This window comes from Myotis brandtii, unplaced genomic scaffold (assembly GCF_000412655.1).
Source record: "Myotis brandtii unplaced genomic scaffold, ASM41265v1 scaffold17, whole genome shotgun sequence".
NCBI lineage: Eukaryota > Metazoa > Chordata > Mammalia > Chiroptera > Vespertilionidae > Myotis > Myotis brandtii.
The window spans coordinates 9,585,314-9,593,443 of record NW_005356259.1 but is presented as its reverse complement, the minus strand read 5'-3'; the positions used below and the strand labels follow the sequence as shown (position 1 = coordinate 9,593,443).

The following is an 8,130-nucleotide window of genomic DNA, read 5'->3' as shown; positions in this document are numbered from 1 at the left end:
TTGGGATCGAGGAAATAGTCTCATTTTAATCCTGTCCCCGGAATAAAACGAATGAGGTCGATAGACCCGTTTTCTCCCCAGCTAATCCCCCTGCCCACCCTCTCGCGGCGCCCGCGCCCGGGTCCCCGCTCCGAGAAGCCCGGCAGGAGCCGCGAGAGCGGGTGGCTGAACAGCCGAGAGAAACCGGCCCGGAAACGTGCCGCTAGGCCATCCCGGTGTGGCCGGACGGGCGCGTTTCATGCTGCCTTTCTTTTAGAGACAAAATCTGATGGCGGGGCTGGGGGCCTAAGGACACTCAGAGCCTTCTAATAGCACCTCCTCTGATGGAGGTGTTGATGTGAGAGTTAAACACTCGCATTTTCTAGGCGCGATTGGGAGACAGGAGGTGGTCAGGGGTGGGGGATGGATAGACGCGGCGCCTGCACAGAACTGAGCTTTGAAACCAGCAACGTCCCATTTCAGAACAACTCCTAAGCAGAAACAAGCGACGGGGAGAGTGCACTTTGCCCCGTGTGATGGCCGGCGAGTCTTGTCCCGCTAAGAAGATTACGTTTTGTATTTTGGACGCTGCTCTCTCAGACTGAATCTCAGGGTAAAGTTCTGTTTGCAGGACAGCCTATCATTTCTGCATTACTGGAAATTAGCATATTAACGATAATAGTAGCTCTGGAAAAGGGGGAGAGAGGACTGTTGCCTGCCATTTGGTAATTGAAATGTGATGGGTAAACTAATTACACCATTATTAACAAATAAATTACTTATTAATCCCACCCAATGTTGATCTTTGCATTAAATACTGATGCCTTACTCCTGTTGTGTACTTTCCTTTTCTGGGTCACAGACACACCTAGATCCTCTACTTTTCAGCCTAGATGAAAGCACTACAAGCCAGAATAGTCACTCTTCTAAAATACTTTCATATTGGCATGTACAGCCAGGACTTTTTTTCAGCTGGTACATCTTACTTGATTTTTCAAAGAGCAGTATAAACAGCCTTCTCACAACTGAGTCTGGAAGGCAGACAAGGAAAGCTATAGCCTAAGCCTGGAGACACTTCAAAAGGAATGTCAATTCTATCTTCATTTATATCGGTTACTCATATGAGTTACTAAATGCTGGAATATCCATTTGATGGATAGTCATTTAATGCTTAGCCACATAAAGCCTATTATATGGGACTAATCTTTAAACTAATTTAGGAAAAGAGGTTTAAAAGGGGATCATGTTAGCTTTTTAACTGGAATCACCCTGAAGTGGTACAAAGAGGTTTTCCACATTGGCTGTGTGTCTGTGAAGAGTGCTGTCCATCGACATGGGGTACCCTGAATTTTTTTTTTAAATGGAATCTGAGCCACAGACAGAAATCAATGCTGAGGGTAATCTTTAGGCATTCTCTCTAGATTCCCGGGGAAATCTAGCCTGTGATACAGCTGCCTAAACCAATATCTCTCTACAGTAAGAAAAAAATATATATATATGCTGAATATATAACTTGAATAATATATACATAATATAATTTACAAAATTGGGCTTGCTAAGCTTGCAGGAGGGGAGGAACATGACAATGAAATTTTGCCGTCATTCTCATGGCATCAGCCTTGAGTACTAGGGTCTTAACCATGTTTGTTTAATGTTATTTACAGACACAAAAACACAAAGTTCATGTTGTTTAGCCTCAGAACCTTCTACCAGGTTTCTATTTTAAAGTATTAACAAGGCATGGGCACTGTTTTGTATATGGTTAGCCTAAACGAGTTAACTGCCCCTGTGTTTCATGTGGTTATATTACTTTAGGAAGATGGGCTTACACAGAATCCCCCAAGGCCTGTAACTTGTCTTTGTGGTTCCTATCATAAACACAAACGGAGCCAGGACCACCAAGTGTTATCTCACACACCGACATTTTGACATTTTACTGCAAGATTTATGGCTGTAATAAACAATCTCAGTACCTTTTCTGATCCTTCCACAATCTCCCTGTGCAAGCCACAGCATCATTCCACTGAATCAAATAATCTTTTGAAAAACATTTTTAAAAAACCACTTCTTGCCTTTACATAAGATCCAAGACACCAAAGTAAAGCCAGAAAGAAACTAACTCAATTAATACATAAACCGAAGTTTACCAGCAGCATCTCGCCCGAGAAAAAGATGGGATGCTCTGAAATGGAGCAGAGAGGGAGTGTGCTAATCTTCGCACACCAACTGGCTCCAGTTCCAAGCAGGGTGGAAGCATTATCCTTTTCTTGGTAAGCACATTTGCTCATTTCCACGTGCAGGGATAACATATATTCCCAACAAAGGCTTTCTTAAAATCCCATTAAATGAAACAACTTTTCATCATGTCCTCGAATCCCAGATGGAGAAGGAGAGCGAAGGGAGTCCAAGGGAGAGGGAGGGCGAGAGGAAGGCAGGGTTTGCAGCCTAGTTTGAATCTGATTTGAATCATTTTGAATATCTTTGGAATAGCCTGCCCTCTTGAATGCAACCCTGTCCCAAGATTCAAAGTGACCGAACAGTGACACCGTGTGCATTTTGTTTCTTATTAATCTTACACATTGACAGTCTTTGTTAAATCACAAGGCGCGCCCTTCACCAGCCGACATTTTCATATTTGTTAGACGCGCTGACCTGAAGTTCACCTCGGCCTTGGACTTTGCGCTTCTAAAAGGTCTATACAGTGTCTTTTAGAGAGCAGGGTCTTTGCCCAGGTCACTCCTTCTCAGGGAAAACCAAGGAGGGGTGGGGGAGGGAAGCAAAGGAAATGTAAACGTTATGGAATGTATTGACTGTATTTGTCCTTTGTTCTTTAGAATGAGAGTCCCTCAGACTGACTGCTCATCTCTGGAGCGCACGCGGGAATGGCTGAATTTCAGAATGCCTGATGGTGGCCTTTGAGGGCTCTCCCCCACCTACACTAGGCGCATGATTTTAGACAAGCAATACTTTATCATCCATTTGAACCATTAATTGTTTGGGGGTAATTTCCTTGCAGTAGTTTATAGCGATGAGCATGACCCAGGCATAAAGACTGAAATTTATACTTGCATTATATATGAATTTTCACCAGGATTGTGTAAGAGGCCTAATAATCAAGATCCTCCAAATAAAAACGTATGCACTCTAAAAGCAGTAACTTCTTCAGGTAACTTTTTCTTTTACTTTAAAAACTGGCGAAGAGGTGTCTATGATTATTGAATCTGACATGTTTCTAAGGCGTGGGACATTTTTAACCAATAATACAATAACAAGCTTTTCTCAAAGGGACACATAATTGTCTTGGTGAGTAATAGCGGGGGTTTCAGTTTTCTCCATTTTGCTAGCCCAGATGTGGTGAAGTGTTCACTGCTGTAACAGCAATCACCACAGTTGTTCCCTTTCTTGTTTTCATCTGGCACACCCCCATTTGGCTTCAAGCTCTTGGCCAGAGTGAAAACTTTACACATCCAACAGTGGAAGCAATCTGATTACTTCCACTACGGCACTGTTTGGGAAATATTTACCACTGAATGTCCCTGGCACCAGCAAATCCAATCAACCAGAATATATTGGGATGATCTTACACATGCCTAACAAGACTCTGCATTCTGAGTAGTTAAATTAACTTATCTCTATAGTTAAAAAAGAAAAATCTAGAAATTTTTTTAACTTTCTCTTCTCTGCTTCCCTACAATGATTACTTAAAGATCAATACCTGGAAAAGGAAAATACGTCCCCCAGAAAATAGATTCTAATGGCACCAACACTTACAGCTAATATAGGTGCATGAGAAATAAAATAGTGTTTAGCTCTCCAGTTGCAACTCACACAGGAGGCATGGTTCCAGCCGGCTTCCTTAACACACTGTTCCCTTTCTTTCCCACTCTCCCACCCTTCCTCCTTAGCTCGCTTCTCCTCTCCTTAGCTTTTATTCCAAATGTGTTTTTAAAGAGTATTTTCTGGAGAACAGAAGTCTGTCACGGTGCTCTGACATTCCTGGATTCCACCTTTCTGCTCAAATGGCATATTCTTTACAGTGTGGCTATTCACTTATAGATTGTAGCATTTCTCTTACATTCAATGTAGGGTTAACAATAACCGTAATGAAAAATGTCCGACAACAGGAACATTTTCAGGGTACCAATGAGCATTTTCTCACTGCTGGAGGGGTAGAAGAATCCTGTCCCTTCGGGGGAGGGTTTCCGTTTCCTTCCTCCCCTTCCCAGCTCTAAGAACTCTTGGCATTTAGTGAGTGGCAATTTCAGAAAAAGCATTCTGTGTTTGAAAATTGCAAAGAACACATTTTGCAAGAAGTGCCTGTGTTTGCCCTTCTTCTCACACACTTTAGGGATCATTATGGGAACTAAAAAGAGAAATGGCAAATCAAAATCACTGTTTTCAAATAAAGGAAGTTTCCTGCCGGTTCTCTTGCCTTTGAAGGTACCACGGGGCATTGGAAACTCGCTACGTTATTTCTTAAAGGTCCACTGATGACTTCTGAGCTTTTTTATTTTGTGACACACCCGAAGACTCCTGGTTCTCCAGCAATCTAAGGTGTTGGTTTTTCAGTAATCTAAGCCTATTTACCTGCTGCTATTCCCTCAGAATGGGAGCGATAATTCAAGATGAAATACAGCATGTATTACTCTTGAAAAGAGGAATTTTCTATCCTTTTCTCCGTAATTGAGGTCATTCAACCACGAGGGTTCACCTGGAGTCCATACCGTGATACACGCGTCACTCCAAGCCATTTTATCTTTTGTGCTGATAGTCAAGATCGCAGCTCTAACATTGACATCAAACTCTGTCTGGGCAGATGACTAAGAGTGCTGCACAACGTAAACTTTTGACCCTCAACTTTTTGACCTGCAGTTGCAACGCACTAACCACAAAGATATACAAAGCTGTGCCTTTTCTCTCAGGGGAAGGCCCCCTCCCAGGATCTCAGGGATGCCCTACTTCTGCCACAGCCTTTTAGAACAAGAGGGTGCACTAGATTTGTGTGTGTGTGTGTGTGTGTGTGTGTGTGTGTGTGTGTATGTGTTTGTGACTGTATTTCCTGTCAAACCAGCCTTCTACTTCTTTTTGTCAGCACTTAAAATAGGAAAGAGATTATTTTGAAATCACTCATCATTACATTTACAAGGACAATTGGGAGTAGGGCGGGGGAACCTCACAAATAGCAAAAGGAAAAAGAAGATGGGGGAAAGCAGGTAATGGAAGTTGGAGACATTTTTTCCCCCTTTATTTAAAAATAAAGACGCAGCCCTAATTGTTGGGCGAGCTGGCCCAGGCAGGCGAGTTGACTGTGAACTTGTACTAAAGCGTGCTCTGCTGGCGATTCCTAGGGTGTGCAGATTTATCTTCTCTGCATTTACTTAACCCGGCAGTGAACTGCGCGGGCGTCATTTGTTAGGTGATGACAGACTTCACCTCTAGCAAGGGCTGCTTCACAAAATCGCAATAATTACCCAATAACCTTCATAACAAATATTATTATTGAAAAGGCCAGTTTGTGGGGAGGGGGCATGGTGGGGGAAGGAAGCTTTCTTTGTGAAAAACAAACAAAACAAACCTAGGCAAATCTTCCAGTTCTGGGGCTTTGAATGGCCAGGACTGAGGCGCCCCACTCCTGTGTGGGCGGGAGCCTACGTTGACCCCCTTAGCCCTGTCTGGAAGCCCCATTTATAGTTTTGTCATTGACTAGAAAGAAATTCTGCCCTAGAAGCCAAAGGGATAGAGCCACACAGTTCTGTTCTGCACTCTCCATGGTGGGCAAACCTCAGGCAGACTCCCAAGCTAAGGCAGGGAGAGGCTTCGAAGGGCATCTTTTAAGCTAAAAGGGTTGTTTTCCTCTCTAATAGCCCATCTCCAAGGATGTAATTTGCTCTCCCCTCACTAATTGTTTGGATATAATACTCTTCACATCTCAACAAATGAACATGACTCCGTTTCTGGTAGAAAATTCTGTCTTGCTCTCCCAGAGCCGCCAACAATGAAGCAGGGAAAGAGCAGAAGAAAAGGAATCTTGGCATAATGTTGTGGAATTAGACCATGGAAACCCTAACAAACCCCTAAGTGAGTGTGACCAGAAGCTTCCTATTATATTTATAGTTCAGGAAATATTGTCTCTGCGGCTTGTAGAAACAAACAGGGCCCTGCACATTTCAGACACCTTCTCCTTTTACAAGACAAGGAACACAGACAGACACTTCTGCCACCGGCTGAGGCTCGATGTCTTCATAAAGCTCTCAATGACAGATATTTTCTAAAGAAGTTTCTCTGCAAAAACAACCCAAAAGAATGCAGGAGAAATAACTTATCTACAAAAATGAGCAGATAACCAGCCATCCTCTTTACTATGCTTCCTGTGAAAATAGGAAGAAAGAAAAAAATTCCTGCAGGAATGCTCACGTAGGTCTGACTGGATGCTATGGGTGTGTGTGTGTGTGTGTGTGTGTGTGTGTGTGTGTGTGTTTTAAGTCATTTAACTCCATGTGAGTTGGCCTGCTCCTTAAACTCTAAAGTTTTATGAAGATTACAGCAGACAGAAATAAGCAAGCTGACAATATTTATAGCCTCTAAGTCTTTTAAATCATGGGAAAGTTTCTCTATATTGTGTGATGCTGCCTATGGGTCCAACAGCCTTTCTGCCCATTCCCACACCCCAGGGTGGGATGTGGCCACGGAGGTGGTGTGGCCACTTCCTCCACGCAAGTTACTCAAGTGAATCTGCCAGCAGCCCTATCACTCTTTTTTCTGCTACTAATTTTAGTCATCAAGAAATCACTCAAGCAAGATCACCAAGTGAGCAACTAAAATAAAACCTTCATCCAGCATTTTCCAATAAAGAACCCAAAACTCCGAGCAGCAAAACAAAGACTCCAGAATTCTTACAGACACTTAAAATAAAAAAGAGAACCCAAAGAGAGTTTCTATTCTGGTCCCCACCAAGGTGTAGGCACGTTTTCCTGAGCACTGACACAGCAATGCTCACTCTCACAGGGCACAAAACATGACCGCAGGGATCTTCCTTGCCACTCACTATTCAAGAGAAGTGGGACTTGGAGGAGGGTTTCGATCTTTCAGAAAACTTCCCAGGTTTTGCTCTTTGGACCTCTGTCTTTGGGAACATCTGTTGGACTAATGTTGGGTAGGAGTGGCCTGTGCACAATAAAGTATGTAGAAATTCCAAATCTACACTTTAAGTTTTTTCACTTTGAGCACTTAGTACATATCTTTACCAATGAGCACTTGCAGAAAGCTACCCAGTTCCCAAGGAGAAAAGCATGTGGAGGCAGAAGATCCCTTTTTTTTTGTTTGTTTGTTTCATTTCTAAGTTGGAAAATTTGGCTTAATTCCTCAGTCGGGATGGGGGAAATCCGCAAGGTCCCATGTGAGTACCCATCCAGAGAAATACCCATCCTGAGGGACAGGCCACAGCATCCCCAGTCACCGCTCTGCCACGGAAGAATGTGGGGGGTGGGGGCCTGAGGGGGTGGCTGAGGCCAAGCTGGAATTGTACCCAGGAAAAATTTCTTTCACCTTACTTCACCCATTGGTGCAATATTGGGGACTGTTTTGGAAATCATAGATTATGTAAATTTCCTGGGATCAAACAGAAAGAGCAGCTAACAAAAGAAAGACGGAAATCTCCTACTGACAAACGACCAATTTCTTCCCTCAACTACCCTTTATGACGTGTCAGGGAAAACAACCTAATGGCTCTGGGGACTTTTAAGTTGGGCGTTGAAGACACCTCGATTTCCCCCAAAACTTTAGGGCACAGTTTGGAAGAATTCCCCCTGTATGCTGAGGGGGAGTACATTTCTCTATCTTTAGAGTTATCTAAGGGGTGGGGGGGGCGCCTTAGTTGCCTTTTGAGGGCCTTGTACATGGATGTTTTAAATTCTACAAAAGAGGAGAGAAAAAGGAAAGAGAGTGAAAAGAGAGGCGAGGCGGAAGAAAAGAAAGCGCCGTAACTCCTTTCATTTAGCCTGGGGATTCAAAGACTAAAGTTAAATCCGGCCATAAAGTTTATTGCTTCAGACTCACAGGCGGGTGAGAACAGTCCCACCGAAATAAAAAGAACGTGCAGGCCAGCAAGGTTCAGGGCCTGGGCCCGGGGCGGGGGAGGGGTGGGGAGCCTCC

At 43.6% G+C, this 8,130-nt stretch overlaps 1 protein-coding gene across 1 annotated transcript in view; it reads right to left on the bottom strand.

Annotated features, from left to right (window-relative positions):
* HOXA3 (homeobox A3) overlaps window positions 1-8,130 on the bottom strand; it is a 45,858-nt gene that overhangs the window by 23,882 nt on the left and 13,846 nt on the right. The window lies entirely within an intron of this gene.